Source organism: Chiloscyllium plagiosum, unplaced genomic scaffold (genome assembly GCF_037043375.1).
Source record: "Chiloscyllium plagiosum isolate Xiang-an unplaced genomic scaffold, Cpla_swu_hap1 HiC_scaffold_35, whole genome shotgun sequence".
Lineage (NCBI taxonomy): Eukaryota > Metazoa > Chordata > Chondrichthyes > Orectolobiformes > Hemiscylliidae > Chiloscyllium > Chiloscyllium plagiosum.
This window is the reverse complement of record NW_028270173.1, coordinates 37,508,171-37,525,444: the sequence shown is the minus strand read 5'-3', so window position 1 is coordinate 37,525,444 and position 17,274 is coordinate 37,508,171. Positions and strand designations below refer to the sequence as shown.

General features: G+C 39.2%; 1 pseudogene; it reads right to left on the bottom strand.

Annotated features, from left to right (window-relative positions):
• Positions 1–12,310: 12,310 nt before the first annotated feature.
• Positions 12,311–16,048, bottom strand: LOC148140670 (putative G protein-coupled receptor 139; annotated as a pseudogene).
• Positions 16,049–17,274: the final 1,226 nt, after the last annotated feature.

The following is a 17,274-nucleotide window of genomic DNA, read 5'->3' as shown; positions in this document are numbered from 1 at the left end:
TTCACTTTGAAATACAGTTAGTTAACTCCCCGTGGTGATAGAATATAGGGCGAGTACGAAGATTGAATTGTTAAAACGTAAGTAGTGATTAATTTTGACAATATCAATTAACTCATGGAAATTAGAAACGTTATTCTCCCAGATTTCGTTTTCATTATTCAAACACAGTCAGATCCATCAATATATCTCATGCTGTTCAATAGATCACTTCATTCTGCTGTATTTATTCAGTGAATGAAGTCAGAACTTGGATTGACCGCTGGGGACTGTTGTACTGCAATCGGCAATGTGACTGTCCATTTCAAGCGTGGTTAGTTGGTTGTAATATCTGTGTAATATCTGCTCTCAACTGCCATAGATATTCAAACTGATTTTATATTGAGAAAAGAATCCCATTAACAATATCCATCTAAGGATTCTCTGTACTGGTGCCTGATTCAGTGCTGCAAAATATTCCACAATATAACTTGATCACTCAGGGAGACCTCATGCCCACTTATGTTAGCATCTCAAGTTTATGCAGCTTCACAAAATAAATGATGCGCAGGCAAGGCAACTCGACACTTCAGCGTAAAGAGTTTGCAGACAAAAGTTCAAAAGGTGGTGATATTTGTTGATTAGATAAGCATTCATAACTATGAGGTGAGATGCGCTAATAAAAGGATAATCAAACGAGACTACAGGGAGAAACAAAACGACCACTAATGTGCCGGAGAACCCCAAACGCATGGAAACAGGTCGGAGAGTCAAGTAGGTAGGTAAGTCTCCAAAAGATATAAAAACAATGAGACAATCTGGTATTTTAACTACTCTAATATTAACTGGGATAAGAATATTGTGAAAGGCAAAGAATGGACCCAAAAATTAAAACGAATTAAGCAGTTTTTTTATTGTTTTGTCTAGTACATAGCACCACAATGTGCAAAGGGGTAGGAAAGATCTGGATTAATATGATTAAATGGGGCAAGTGAAAGTGGTATAAATGAGAGAACACTTTTTTTTCAAAATGTTCATAGTTAAAGTAGATTTAGACTAGTTATGAAAAAAGACAAATGTTTACCCAGCATAAGATCCCTTATTTGGGACAAGTCGAAGTAGACCCAGTTGAGGTGTAATTTAGTTAAAGTGATCCAGTGGAGCTACATAAAGGTTAGATTTGGGAGATCAGATGGAGGCAATAAAACAAAAGATAACGAAGTTTTAAATGTCTATCCTTTAATTAGAAAAGGTGGAAATAATAAACCGACAGACATGTGGCTGTCCAGCCACGACAGTGAAAGCACACGAAATACTTACAAAATGGCAATTTAAACCCACATTACAGTGGGCAGGGAGCAAAGTATTCTTTTTGCAAAAAGTCGACCAGGATTTTGCGTGTGTGTGTCAAGAAGGCTGTGCGTGATGAGATTCCTCAGCGTTCATTACTGGATTGCTTGCTCTCTAAATAAACGAACTGTAAATCAGCAACAAACACAAAAATTGCTGCAAATCTCAGCACCTGTGGGGAGCAGCAGAGCTACTGTTTTGGTCCAGTGACACTTCTTCAGAAATGTTTTCATCCAGGCGGGAGAGGTACTTGGAGTGGCAGAGGAAAGATACAGATCCAGTAGCGACTAAAGACATAATTAGAAAGAGGAAAGGGTTTCTGCTCAGGGAATATGATCACCTACGGTTGCAATCAATGATCAGAGAAAGTATAGATTATTACCTGAGCCAAGATCAAATTGACAAACTGTCAACAAGGTTAAAGGGGTAAATGAATGTCTCAAAGATTAGCGCAGGAGAAATGGGTTTGAAATCATGGGACATTCATGCCATTGGCTTTAAACTAAACAGTATGGCGGGGAACGTCAATTGCATGCAAAATTATGGAACATGTCATGGCGGGGAGGGCTCAGCTGAGGTTAAAGTTTCTGAAACAAGTGATAGTTTAGAGAGCATGAAAAGGATCAAAAATCTAACCTCAAGTGCAGCAGATGAGCGGATGACTATGACAAAGGGAGTGGTCCACGCAGAGCTCAGGTAACAGTAAATAGGTACACACAGTGCACGAAACAAGATAAATTAACTTGTAGGTCAGATTGAAATTGGCGGGTATAATTCTGAGTGTCATAAACACATGACTCCAAGGGGATCATATTATCACCTTCAGAACTCTGGGGTGTAGTCCAACCAGTCTGAGTGAATCATGCACCTACAGATCTATCTGAAGGAACTATCCAAGCAGAATGTCCTATTGGAAGGGCAGGCAGATGGATACAGGGGACGGGGCTGCCTTGTTAGCAAGGTATAGAATCTGTATGGGCAGAGTTGGGGAACTGCAAAGGGAAAAAGAGATTGGTGGAAGTTGTGAACATGAACTAAAACAGGAAAGAGAAAAGGAATGCAAGAAAGGCACGATTACCACAATCATGTGGGACTTCAATGTGCAAGTGTATTGGGAAATTCAGGGTTGGTACAGGGTTCTTTTTGGATCAAAATGTGGTAGCCCCTACGTGGGAAGAGGCAGTTGTAGATTTAATGATATGCAATGATGCAGACTTGATTCGCTAGCTGAAGGTGGTGGAACCCCTGGGTTTTGTGACCATAATATGAGAGAATCCACCCTGGTTTGAGCGGGAGAAGTATAAGTCAGATGTATTAGAATTACATTGGAGGAGTTGATATAAACGGACTGGAAGAAACTGGGAAAATGGTAGAACAGCAATGGCAGGTGTTTCTCGAATGAATCCGGGAGACATAGCCAAAATTAATCCTCGGAAGAAGAATCAGAATATAGGGAGAATGGGGAAAACATGGCTGACAGGGGAAGTCAGGAGCAACATCAAGGCAAACGGAAAATCATGTGATGCTGTGAAGATTTGTATTAGGAAGCATTTAAAAGCTAGCAGCGGATAACTAAAAAAGGGAATAACGACGGAGGTGCTGAAATATGCGAGCAGGATAGCAAGTAATGCAAAGGAAGTTTGTAAGAGTTTTTGTAGACGTCAAAATTGTGCAGGAGAGGCAAAATAGGACATTGCATCGCTGTACAATGAGTCTGGAGAAGTAGTAAAGTGGGGAAAAGAAATGGCAGAGGAAACTTTTCATTAGTTTTCACAATGGGGGATACCAACAACATACCAGAACTTCAAGCGAGTCATGGGGCAGAGGGGAGTGTTAAGGCCATCAGGAAGGAGAAGGTGTTGGGAAAGCTGAAAGATCTGAAGGTGCACTGTCCAGCCGGACTGGATGGGTTACACCCCAGAGTTCTGAAGGCGATAGCTGAAGAGATTGTGGCGGTACTGATAGTGATTTTTGAGAAATCACTAGAGTCAGGGAGGGTCCCAGACTGTTGGAAAATGGGTAATTTAACCCACCTGTTTAAAAAGAGAGGGAGGAAGAAGACAAAAACCATAGGCCTGTTAACCCGACCTCAGTCGTTGGTAAGATTTTAGAGGCCATTAGAAATAATGAGATTGTCCAGTACTTGAAAGTGCATGGTAAAATAGTGCACAGTCAGCACAGCTTCGCCAAGTGGAGGTTGTGCCTGATAAACCTGCTAGAATTCTTTCAGGAGGTAACAAGTAGGTTTAAACAAAGGAGAGGCAGTGGATGTAATCCATTAGATTTGCCAGAGGCTTTTGACAAGTTGCTGAACAAGAGGCTGTTAAATAAGATAGGAACCCATGAAGTTAGGGGCAAGGTACTGGCATTGGTAGAGGATTGGCTGAATCACAAAAGATAGACAGGAAGGATAAATGGATCATTTTCAGGATACCAGTGACGAGTGGAGTTCTGTGGGGTTTCTGTGTGAGGACCACAACTATTTACGCGAGACATTAATAATTTCGACGGAGGAACCAAGAGCATTGTTGCTAAATTTTCTGATGAAAGAAAGATAGGTGGAGGGGCATGTAGGTGAGGAAGGGGGAGGCTGCAAAAGAACGCAGATATGCTCGCCAAGTGGGCAAAGAAGTGACAGATGGAGGGAAATGTGGGAACGTGTGAGATTATACACTTTGTCAGGAAAAGTGAAGGAATGAATAATTTTCTAAAGTAAGAAATTCAAGCACAAACGAACTTGGGAATTTTACTTCAGGATTCTTTTCAGGTGAACATGCAGGTTCACTTGGCTTTGGAAGGTAAATGCAATGCTGGAACTCATTTCAAGAGGGCTAGAAAATAAAGAAGCGAACTATACTACTGAGGTTCTATAAGGCTCCTGTCAGATCACATTTGAAATACTGTCCGCACATCTGGGCCCTGTATCAATGGAAAGATTAGCTGGAGGTAGGCTTGGGTAAAAGTGATTTACAGCAATGATCTCAGTGATGAGGGCTTTATCATATGAGAAGCGTTTGAGGCTTCCAGGTCTTCACTCAGAGTTTATAAGGATGAGGGAGATCTAATTGAATTGTACCGATTCATATGAGGCCTGGAAAGAGAAGATATGGAGAAGATGCTTCCACTCCAAGAGTAGGCTGCTTTTCCAGGACCACAGCCTCAGAGGAACGGAATGACCTTTATAACTGAGATGAGGATGAATTTCTTCGGACAGGGGATAGTGAATTTGTGGAAGTCATCACTGCAGCGGAGTCTGGATGACAAGTCATTGAGTTTATTTATGACAGAAATAAACAGGTTCTGGATTGGTAAAGGAATCATGGTTTGTGTGGAGAAGGCAGAAGAATTAAATTGAGAAACACAACAGCAATTAACGAATAGTGGAACAGATTCAATGGGCTCAATGGCATAATTCTGTTCAGAAACCTTACGGGCTTACAGACAATTCATATTAGTGAATTTGTTGTTGAAATTGAGAAATGTGGATTCATTACAAACGTCTTTAATTTAAGTACTGTCAATGGCAAGGTATAAATGATGGTGATAGTTAACGCAAACTGTTCAGATGTGTTTAAAAAACAAGTTTTCGAGAAGCAGTGGCAGGTTATTTTATAACAATTTGAGATTCTCTGACCAGCATTTGCTTCTTCTCTCCAGTTGCCCTTGTAAAAGGAGTGTTAAACCGCCTTCAAATATTCATCTAGTCCATTTGCTGTATTTAGACGCAGAATGATTTTGGTCATAAATTCTGCAATTTTAACCAGCAGCAATCGAGGAATTGTTATGTTTCATTGAGTATATTATCTCTCCTCGCTGCTTGATTATTTTAAAATTCATTTTTTTGGATGTGGGTGTCGCTGGCTGGATAGCATGTCTTGCCCATCTCCAGTTGACTCTGAGAAAGTCATAGTAAGCTGCTTTCTTGAACTGCTTCAGTCCACAGGCTGTGGGTTGACCCCAATGCCATGAGGGAGGGAATTTCATGAGTTTTGCTCAGTGACAGTAAAGGGACTGCGATATATTTCCAAGTCAGGATGGTGAGCGGCTTGGAGGAGAAGTTGATGGTGGTGGTGTCCATATGTCTACTGGCTCTTCTCTTTCTGGGTGGAAGTGGTCGTGGGTTTGAAATGTGCTGCCTAGGGATTTTTGGTGAAATTCTGCATCGTATCTTATAGATAGTACACACTGCAGCTACACAGCATCGGTGGCCGAGGGAGTGAATGCTTGTGAATGCAGTGTCAATTAAGCAGGTTGTTTTGTCCTGGATGGTGTCAAGCTTCTTGAGTGTGGTTGGGGATGCACTCATCCAGGCAACTGGGGAGTATTATGTATTCCATTACATTGTGGATGTGTGCCTTGCAGATGGTGTTCAGGTTTTGAAGAGTCAGGAGGTGAGTTACTCACTGCAGCATGCCAGGCCTCTGACCTGCTCTTGTAGCCACTGTGTTTATGTGTTGCATCCAGTTGAGTTTCTGATCAACGACAACTCCAAAGACGTTGATAGTGAGGGATTCAGTGATGGTAACACCATTGAAAGTTAAGAAATGATGACGAGATTGCCTTTTATTGGTCATGGTCATTGCTTGGCATTTATGTGGCATAATGTTACTTGCTACTTGTTAGCCCAAGCCTGGATATTGTTCAGAGATCATTCCATTTGAACAGGGACTACTTCAGGCTCTGAGGAGTTGTGAATATTGTGCAATCATCAGTGAAGATACCCACATCTGACCTTATGATGGAGGAAAGGTCATTGATGCAGCAGCTGAAGGTGGTTTGCCCTAGGACACGACTCTCAGGAACTCATGCAGAGATGTCGTGGAGCTGAGATGATTGACTCCTAACAACCATGACCAGCAATCTATGTGTCAGGTAACAACTGGAGAGTCTGCTCTTTGTTACCAACTGTTTCCAGTTTTCATTGGACTCCTTGATGCCACACTTGGTCGAATGTAGCGTTGATATCAACATCAGTCACTCTCACCTCATCTCTGGAGTTCAGTGCTATTATCATGTTCGAACCAAAACTGGGCATCACTAAGCAGGTTTTTGCTGAGAGGTGATGCTCAATAGTACTGTTGATGACACCTTCCACCACTTTACTGATAATCGACAGTAGACTGATGGGGTAGCAATTGACTGGGTTGGGTTTGTCCTTTTTTTATGTACAGGACATACGTGAGCAATTGTCTACATTCTCAGGTAGATGCCAGTGTTACAACAGTAACACTGGCATCTACCACATGCTCAGGGAACCACATGCTCAGGGAGCAGCAAGTTCTGCAGCACATGTCTTCAGTATTTCCAGAGTGTTGTCAGGGCCTGTAGGCTTTGCAATGTCCAGTCCTCCCAATGTTTCTTGATTTCATATGAAGCAAATCGAATCAGTTGAAGCAATGTATCGGTAATGTTGGGGGCCACTGGAGGTGGCTGAGATAAATTATCCACGCAGCACTTCTAGCTGAAGGTGTGCTGGTCTCTTCCATCATTAAGAATGGGGATATTTGTGGAGACTCCTCCTTCAGCCAGTTGTTCAACCGTCCACCACCATTCACGACTGTATGTAGCAGGCATGCAGAGCTTAGAGCAGATACATTGGTTGTGGGGTCACTTTGCTAATTCACTTGTTTCTTCTGCTTTTTGCTGTGCAAATAGCCCTGGTTGGAAGCTTCATCAGTTTGATACTTGAATTTCAAGTATACCTGGTTTTGCTCCTGTTTCTCTCTATTGAAACGGAATTGATTACCTGGCTTGGTTGGGGTGAAATGGGGGATATGTCAGACTATGAAATTGCAGAATGTGCTGGAGTACAATCCTGCTACTGCTGATGGACTACAGCTCTTCAAGAATCGAGAGTGTGGTTCTAGAAACGCACAGCATGTCAGGGAGCATCCAAGGAGCAAGATAATTGACGTTTTGGGCATATGCCTTTCAATAGGAATGAGGCTTTATGCCCAAAATGTCGGTTATCATGCTGTTTAGATGCTGCCTAACGTGCTGTGTTTTTCCAGCACCACACTCTCGACTCTGATCCCCAGCATCTGCAGTCCTCACTTTCCCTATCTCTTCAAGGATGTCCAGCCTTGATTTGCTAGATCTGTTTGAAGTATGAGTTGAAGAGATTGATACTAGATAGAGCAGGAGAATCAACATTTCAGATGCAAGCCCATTATTAGGAATATGATGTTCTATTTAGCACAGTGAAAACACAATGGAAGCTATTGTCATTGTGAAGACGGGACTTTGTCTCCACAAATACTGTGCGTTGGTCTCTCTCTTACCATACCATCAGGGATAGGTGCATCTGCAGCTGATAGATTGATTAGGATGAGGTCCTGTATGTTTTTCTGACCTCACCATCTGTCGCACACCCAGTTTAGGAGCTATGTCCTTTAGGACCCCACCAGCTCGATCGGTAGTACTGTTGCTGAGCCACCTCAGGAATAAGCATTGAAGTGCCCCACCCAGCGTATGTTTTGTGCCCTTACCATCTTCAGTGCTTCCTCTAAATATTCTTCAACATGGATGAATATCAATTTTTCTTCTTTTTGTTAACTCACCTGTGAGATAAAAGCATCACTGGCAGGGCCGATATATGTTGCCCATTTATACTTGTCCATCGATAAGTTGGTATTGAGCTGCATTTTTGAACCAGTGCTGTCCATGAACTGCAGGTAGACCACAATGCCATTTTGGGAGGGAATTTCAGGAATCTGACCCAACAACAATAAAAGAATGATGTAACATTACCAAATCATAATGATGAGCCGCTTGGAGTAACTTTTAGATGTTGCAGTGACCATGTATTTGCTGCCCTTCTGGACTGAAGTGGTATTTCGTTGGGACTATACAATCTCAGTGCCTTTGGTGAATTTCTGCTCATTGCTGCTACTGGAGTGTCTGAACTTTTGTAGATGTAGTCCATCAATAAGCTGATTTCTCGTTGATGGTGTCAAGCTTCTTGAATGTTGCTGGAGCTGCACACATTCAGGCAAATGGGGAGTATTCCATCACACTTTTGATCTCTGCCTTGTCGATGTTAGACAGAATCTGGGGGGTTAGGAGATAAGTTACTCGTTGCAGAGTTCCATGCATTTACACTGTTCTCTTAACCACTGAATTTATATGTCACGTCCAGTTCCTAGCCAATGGTAACTCCCTGAATGTTCATGATAAGGAATCGGTGATGGTATTGCCATCGAATGTCAAGGGGTGATGGTTGGCTTGACCCTTGTGTCACGAGTATTACTGGAATTGAAAGGCATCTGGGAAACTACGTGTTCCCTTCTTCCTGGCACTCCCTGAGCTTCCACCTGTTGCAACAGTTGATCTCCCAACTTTATCAAACAACATCTGAGCCCTAGATCCAACCCTTAGTCATGACAAACACTGTTGCTGCACTCTCACCCTGTCAACGTCAGGATGATGGAAACCATTAATTACAGCACCTCCTCCCTTCATTAACTGGCACACAATAGTGATGATCGGATCACACATATTCTCCCCAACCCCCAATAACCTCCTTGCTTACAGATAATATATCCACCTCTGCCTCAATATTATCTAATGAATCTGCATCCAAAAACTTTTGAGACAGAGAATCTCAATAACTCTGTGTTAAATGAACGACCCTTTTGCTTAAACACGTTGGCATTTTTTTTTCCATACCAAAATACATTTACCCAGTCAAGCTAGCAAGAGACTTTATCTCTTTCAATAAAGTCATCTCTTACTCTTCTAAATTGCAAAGGACAAAACCTTGGTTTGTCCAACCTTTCCTTGTAAGACAACCTGCCCCGTCCATGCACAACGCTGAATAGGCTGGGGCTGTTTTCACTGTAGCATCGCAGGCTAAGGGGTAAACGTCTAGAGGGTTATAAAATCATGGATATGGTAAATAGACAAGGACACTTCCCTGGGGTGGGGTAGTCCAGAACTAGAGGGTATAGGCTTAGAATGAGAAGGCAAATATTTAAAAGGGACGTTCGTTGTAATTTTATTATATTTGCAGAGGTTGGTGCTCCTATGAAATTGAGCAGCTAGATGAAGTTGCGGAGGCTGGTACAATTACAACATTTAAAAGGCATTTTGATGGGTTTATGAATAGGAAAGGTTTAGAAGGATATGGGTCAAATGCAGGAAAAAGAGATTAGATTAATTTAGAATATCTGGTCGGCATGGACAAGTTGGACCAAAGGATCTGCTTTCACGCTGGACATCTCTTTGACCCTTGGCTGATAAACTATATATCAAATGCATCAAGTGAACTAAGTTATTCTTAAAGAATATGACCAACACTTCATACCATGCACCACATGATGCGTCAACATTGCCCTTTATAACATCATCAGAAACCTACACAAAACTCCCAATTTTATATTCAATTCCTCTTACGATAACCAGTAACATTCTAATGGATTTCCGAATTAATTTTGACATCTGCATACTAATATTTTGGGATTAATGATTGAACACACTCATACTTGTCTCATAAGAACTTATTTTACTGTTGCAACTGTCATAATCGATCTTGTGAGGGATTAGCAAGCTGTGAGTTCCCTCACAGTAGGTACGTGGTAGGACAGTGAATATATCAGAAGGTAAGGATTTCCAGCTCTTCATAGTTAATGATTGGCTCAAGATGGCGACAGTCATTGACTGATATCATTTCCCGATGTGTTCCTAAAGTTGTCAGTTATCAATTATCCCATTTTCTTCATTAAGTTTTGCTATTCTTAGTTTCCAGAGGTAACAGATAATTTGAAATGTTGTTAACATCATTGTTAAAGTAAAAGGATGGCATTTGCAGTTTGGATTCAATAATTAATACCCTGAGCTTATGTCACAATCTTCACCACATTTATTCAAACTCCCATGAAATCAAACAGATATATCTCAGTAGAGTATTTCTTTTGCTTTTGGTTGTGCTGTGTTTGAATATCGGAAAACACTTTCAAGTTGCACTTTATAATTTAAAGTCAAATGTTTTGCCGAAGATAAAAAAAAACTAACTTCAAGAAATTTTTATACAAGGTATGCTAAGTCTAAAGGATTATACAATTGCAAAATAAAGCATTTGTAACTAAGTTAAACTTAATACAAGTGTTGAACGTACTTAAAAGAAGAAAACAAGCTGGTACAAGGATATAGCTGTGATTACGATTTCTTGATGAGGACGAAAAGCTGGGAATCGACTCATTCTGTCTTGTCGAAAATTGGAAGCCTGAATCTATGTTACATATAAGCTAAAACTTCACCAGTAACTGTGATTCAATAATATTAGATTAATGTCTTCTAGTTGTTCATAAAGCCATAGTGCATTTCAAAGGAAGCTAAGAACAGTCACATCATGTGATAGCATCGAGATCTGCTTTAGTTATAATTAAACCCAATAATATCAACTTAGCTTGTTCAATGAATATAATTCATGTCTTTATAACTAAGCTACGTCAATCGTGAAATGCAAGTTTCTCTAATCTATTTACATGTCAGAGGATTGGGATTGTTTAAGAACTAACAAAAGATGATCAAAGCATAATAAACAAAGGTAATACCAACTTTCCGAGTAAACCTGAAATGAATATTAAGAACTAACAAAAGATTATTACAGAAAAATAAACAGGGACAATATAAACTTTTAGACTAAATCTTAAAGGAATATTAACATGGAAAACAAAAGCTTCTTTCAACATAAAACAATCAAGAAAGAGGCCAATGTGAACATTGGTCTGTTAGAGATTTGGGCAGAGGAAAATTAAATGAGAAACCAGAAAGTGACTGGGGAGTTAAATCAATTTTACATCAATTGTAATTGTCGAAAGTACAGATAACAACCCAAAGTGGTAAAGAATCAAGGGGGAAAAGGTGGAGATTAAACACATGCAATAATTGGTGCAGGAGAATAAATGCTAGGGAAACTAATGCGGCTAAAATCTAATATGTCACACGGACCTGATAGGATGTATCCCAAATAGTAAAGAATAAAAGTACAGAGGTATTGGATGCAATAATAGCAATCTTCCAAGACTCCAAATTTTGGAAAAGTGCCAGAAGTTTGGAAAACATATTGCCTTTATTCATAAGGGAAGGACACAAAAATAAGTTAACTACATTTTACTAAGCTTAACATTTATGGTGGAGAAAAATTTTGAGTGCAATTTAAATAACATCAGAGCACTGAGTAACGCACAGATTAAGTACATTTGGGATGTTTTCATATTCAGAAAATCATGCCTAACAAATGCATTCTACTTCTTTGAAGCAGTTAATTTAATATCGTTGCGCTTCCAGAAGATATTTTATATTTTTACACACTCCCATTACCAGATTTATTTTCCTCTTGCCGAATTCAAATGCACGTTCCCAATGTTTAACCAGCAACTTCAAACCCTTCCAAAAAGGAGTAAATACTGCAGTGAGTATCTTAAATCATCCTGTGATAGGAAGTAATCAGCTTTCTTTGTACAAGTCCCTCATAATCGGAATCGTTCTTTCCCATTAGACGTGCAGAAAATAATAAGAAATGTGTCGATGTAACTTTGTCCGTAAGAGTTGCCAGCTGCATGGATCAGGGTCATACACACCCAGGTACTGCCACTTGTGAGAAAAATTTTAAGGGGAAATCAAGAACGGATTGTTCAGATTTATCCTCAAGATACAGCTGCAAGGGGTAAAACGCTTGCTTTACCCCTAGTTTCCTTTTCAATATTTGACAGTGGTAGTGACAGGTTTCTTTTGATGTCAATGGGCAAGATGGGAATTTCTTTTCCTTCCATGATTAATCGTGAGGCGTTGTGAGCTGTGTGGTGAGTGCTCTCCGAAAGTAGTGTGGAACATGGTTACTTTAGAATTAATCAGTATAGCAAACAAATATTAGAAATATTCTGCAAATGCTTATTCCTACTTTCAAAAGACATAGGAGTGTGACTTACTATTACTGTTTTCCTAGCATTCCTACACTTATATACTGCACCTCTGAGTATTTTTAATTGTTTTGTTTATTAAGGAATTTGATAAATAACGCGACTGGATGTTTCATGGTGCTCTTGAATTGCTGTCTGAACTTGGATTGAGTCACCACATAAATAAATGCGTCTGTGCAGCAATTTAAACTGGCCAGCATAAATGCAAATTCAGATAACATATATAAAGAATCATTGTAATGTTCTGGGATAATTCCAATGATGTTGTAAAAGCAGAAGTCTACAACATACACAAGCCACAAAAGAATGAAGCTTCCAGATATGGCAAAGAGTAAAATCATAGACTTCCTTCTGCTCACCATCTCTGGGTCATGGTGATTCTCCCCTTCACAATGAACCCTCAGTCCCTTACGGACCTGGCTGATGACTAAAATATATCTAACAGTCAGCGCATTGAATAACAAAATTAAAACATACGGAAGCAATGGAGATAAAAGTTTATCAAACCAGTCAAATGCCATCCAGCCAGGATGAGTGTAGTAGCTTCCTTTCTCATTACAAAACCAGGGAACATTGTTAATTACCTCCCCAGCTTCAAAAGTAAAGTAAAATGGAATGTCCTTTAAACAGATCAAAATGCAAGTTGTTGTTAAAATCAGACTTGTGTTTTTCCCAGTACAATATTTTGTTCTCAGCTTCTGACAACAAATGGACACAAATCGATCAAAAGCGAAAGTAACAGTGAACCAGACTGAACATTCTGTGGCTGCATAAAACAGGACAATGATTACACTACAGACAGGAGTGATGTTCAGGAAAGGAACTATGAAATGATAAGAATTAATCCTCCACAATATGATCCCATTGATGATAACCATTAGATCTCCATTGCCATGGACACCAGATAGCGAATGGTGCAGGTCGAGAGGCCACATCTTCCACTTGAGATTATTGCAATTGCCGTTAAATTAACTGTAAAATACAATGCGTGAATTACAAAATTTGAGAGTGAGGGGAAAGAGGTATCTTGAGGATCAGAAGAAAACTCTCATAAATCAATGCAATAAATGTATCAAAAAAAACCATCACAAATTAACATCTGAAACATGGCAATTGGTGTTGCAACTAAGGAGGACTAAAGATGTGCATATTTACATATAATATAAAGTCACAAAATAAATCAGTAACATCATAGAACAATAAACAATACATGGAGATTTATTTGTATAGTAGATGAAATAAACTAAAAATCAGCAATTGCAGAAAACTCTTAAAAATCAAACAACACCAGATTATGTTCAAGAGGTTTATTTGGAAGCACTAGCTTTCTGAACATCCCACCTACATCAGACGGTGATAAAGGAGTGGTGTTCTGAAAGCTCGTGCTTCCAAATAAATCTGTAACAGTATAACCTGGTATCGTGTGATTTTTTAACTTTGTCCACCCCAGTCCAACACCAACATCTCAAAGTCAATAAAACTCTTTGGAATATAATTAATGAAATTTGCACAATTGTGATCTCCATGTTGATAAATGAAATGTTGAACAACAGAAATGTTGCAACTTTTTTCCGGGAAAAGGCATAGTTTGAGGCAGATGCAATAAACGCCTGAATAAATTCTGAATTGTTTGCTCGGGTGGTCACACATAAGATATTTCCAGTTTTGGAACCTCTACTTGAAGCAGTTATCAACTCAATGATGTTAAATAAACATGGTTGACATGAAGGACGAATATCTTTAAGCAGGTAGTGTTTAACATGTGAAAGACACTTTAACTTGATGCAGTTGTGGTGAATAGCACAGAATTCAATCAGGGAAAAATTGGTAGGGACATGAATTAATTTACAACAGAATTTCGTCATCATTTGGCAAAGTAAAGAGGGGTGAGAGAAATCTCATTTGGAATGTTAGCACCTACAATAATTAAGTTATGTGTTCTAATGCTGACTGTTTTATGTCATTCTTAGTAACTTGAATATTAATACAACATTTTCAGTATCATTTTATCATTTCATGGATCAGATTTTTACTTATTGAATCAATGCACTATTCATTTAGTTACTAATGATTTAACAACATTAATATTTATAGTTCTCAGACTGATTGCTGTGTGTATCAATGGCTGACTTATATCAATATAATTCAATGGCATGCATCTTGTCATAATGAGAGATAATCAGAAAGCCTGCGATGTGTTCAGTCTCTGAACCAAAAGGGAATTACTGGTCCATCAAATATCAGTTAGAGAAGTGGACAATTTAACAATCACAATGGAATGTTCAGTTCTATAATGGGTAGATCATGAATGAGAACAGCAATCACGATTCAATAATTCGAGGACTGTTCGAAGAAACGGATCATTTACAACCAAAACAATGAACGTGTTTGCAGTAACTACTTTCAGGCTAAGAATAAGTTGCTGCACAGATGATTTGAATGAAATTAGTCATGCTATGCTACTATTTCCCTGTTAATAAATAGATACCATCTGTTCCTTTTCGTACAGATCAAGTGAAAGTAAATCAATATTGATCAACTTCACACAACGCGATAATTTCTCTTGGCTATGTATTTGATTGGCCATGTTTTTCCCTTGATTATCTCTCATTATCACAAGATGCATGCCATTGAATTATATTGATAATTCAATGGTATCCACTTCATGGATTTCAGGAATCTGTCACTGAATGAATCATACGAAAATTGAAGGAACTTGCTCCACTGCAATTAGTGATGCACACTGAGCATTATTCAAAAATGACAGACACATGGTCACGAACGTTGAATGCACAATTCTGGCCACAGACTCAGAATTCTGCACTAAGTTTTGCTGACAATACCTTTTTCTGCACAGTGTTACAAGTCTTGTTCTGCTGTGTACAAACTTTCATTGAAAGTAATACAGTGTTTTAGCTTTTGTTAATAGAGGGATCGAGTTCCCGAACCATGAAGGTATGCTCCAGCTGTACAAAACTCTGGTGCGCCCACACTTGAAGTATTGGATACAATTCTGGTCACCGCATTATAAGAAGGATGTGGAAGCTTTGGAAAGGGTGCAGAGGAGATTTAATTGCCTGGTATGGAGTGAAGGTCTTATGAGGAAAGGCTGAGGGACTTGAGGCTCTTTTCGTTCGAGAGAAGAAGATTGAGAGTTGACTTAATAGAGACATATAAGATAATCAGAGAGATAGATAGGGTGGATAGAGAGAGTCTTTTTCCAAGTATGGTGACGGTGAGCACGAGGGGGCACAGCCTTAAATTGAGAGGTGATCGATATAGGACAGACTTCACAGGTAGTTTCTTTAGTCTGAGAGTAGTAAGGGTATGGAATGCTTTGCCTGCAGCGGTAGTAGATTCGCCAACTTTAAGTACATTTACGTCGTCATTGGACAAGCATATGGACACACATGGAATAGTGTAGGTTTGATGGGCTTCAGATTGGTATGACAGGTCGGCACAACATTGAGGGCCGAAGGACCTGTACTGCGCTGTAATGTTCTCTGTTCTATGTTATAATGTTACAATCGAGAGATTCATGAGTTACAAACAAGCTTGTTGTTTGTCTCAACAATGGATTGAAAATGCAGATGCAATTCAGAATGCTTCAATGACAATGTGATATCACTGATCAATTGTCTCCATAATGTATACTACTACATCATACAACATTATCAGTCATAGTAAACCAGAATCGAGGCAGATTTGAACAATGTCAATGGTCATAATCACTTACCAGGGACACCAATCACAGCAAGAATTGTGTAGTATATTTTCATTATGCTGTGAAATGTTTTCATATTTTTCCAATCCTCACTTGTGAAGTGATTCCACAGGAATCTCCACGAATGAAGTTCTGAGGTAATGCATGCACAGAGCCTTTAATTTATATCCAGTGATATCTCCTGAATGGATTCAAACATCATTAAACTTTGATGCGCATTGAGAAACAGTTGGCAAACATGTTATAACACCTGAGTAAACTCCCTGTTGTAATGGAATACACCTAGTACTCATATTGAATTGTTAAGACATAAGCAGTAATTAATTTTGATCACCTCAATTCACAAGTGGAAATTGGGATTTTTAGTCTTTCAGTATTGGTTTTGATTATTCGAACAAAACCAAGTCATTCTCTGCATTTCACACTGTTCCATGGATCACAAAATTCTGTTGGTTTGTTTTCAGTCAAATTTTAGAGTGTCCTCCAAGGACTGTTGCACTTCAATCCCGAATGCAATTGTCTTTTTCAACTGTGGTTATTTCGTTTAATAGATCAAATTTGTAATGTGTATCCTCAAGCTGCTATAGTTCCTCAACCTGATCCTATAATAAGAAATCACCATCCATCTAAGGACTCCCCATACTGATGTCTGCTTCAGCTTTGCACAATATTCCAAAATATAATTAGGCCACTCAGGGAGTCCTCATCCCCACTTATTTTAACATGTCAAACATAAGCAACTTGGTAAATAATGCAGGACTTGAACGATGAGCAGGGAGGGCAACTCAACATTTCAAGTTACAGGCTTTGTCGGCAAGATATCAGAGATGTTGACATTTGCACTGCTGGTTAACTAAGCTTTCATAACTGTGAGGTGGGACACGCTTATATAAGGATAATCAAACATGAACATAAGTTTGAAAGTAATGACATTCATAGGAGCCCAACTGACACTGTGTTACAGAACCAACTCGAAGCTGGAACGAGAGCGAAGTAGGAAGGTAAGTCTCAAATAAATGCAAAAAAAGAAGTCAGGCATCTTGGGATTCGATTGGCCCAAATATTAACTGGGCTAGAAACGACGTATAAGGAAAGGAATGGGATGAAATTTTGAAACGGGCAGAGTAAGATGCCTATAAACTATTTCTTTCTAACCCAATAAGAAAGGAGAAAATAAAGGGGTTGTGAATAATTTGGACAGTTTAAAGAGCTATAGATGAATCAACTCTTTTTCAAAGTGTTCAAAATTCAAGTAGATATGGTCTAATTTTGAAAATGGCAAATATTTACAATGTATAAAAT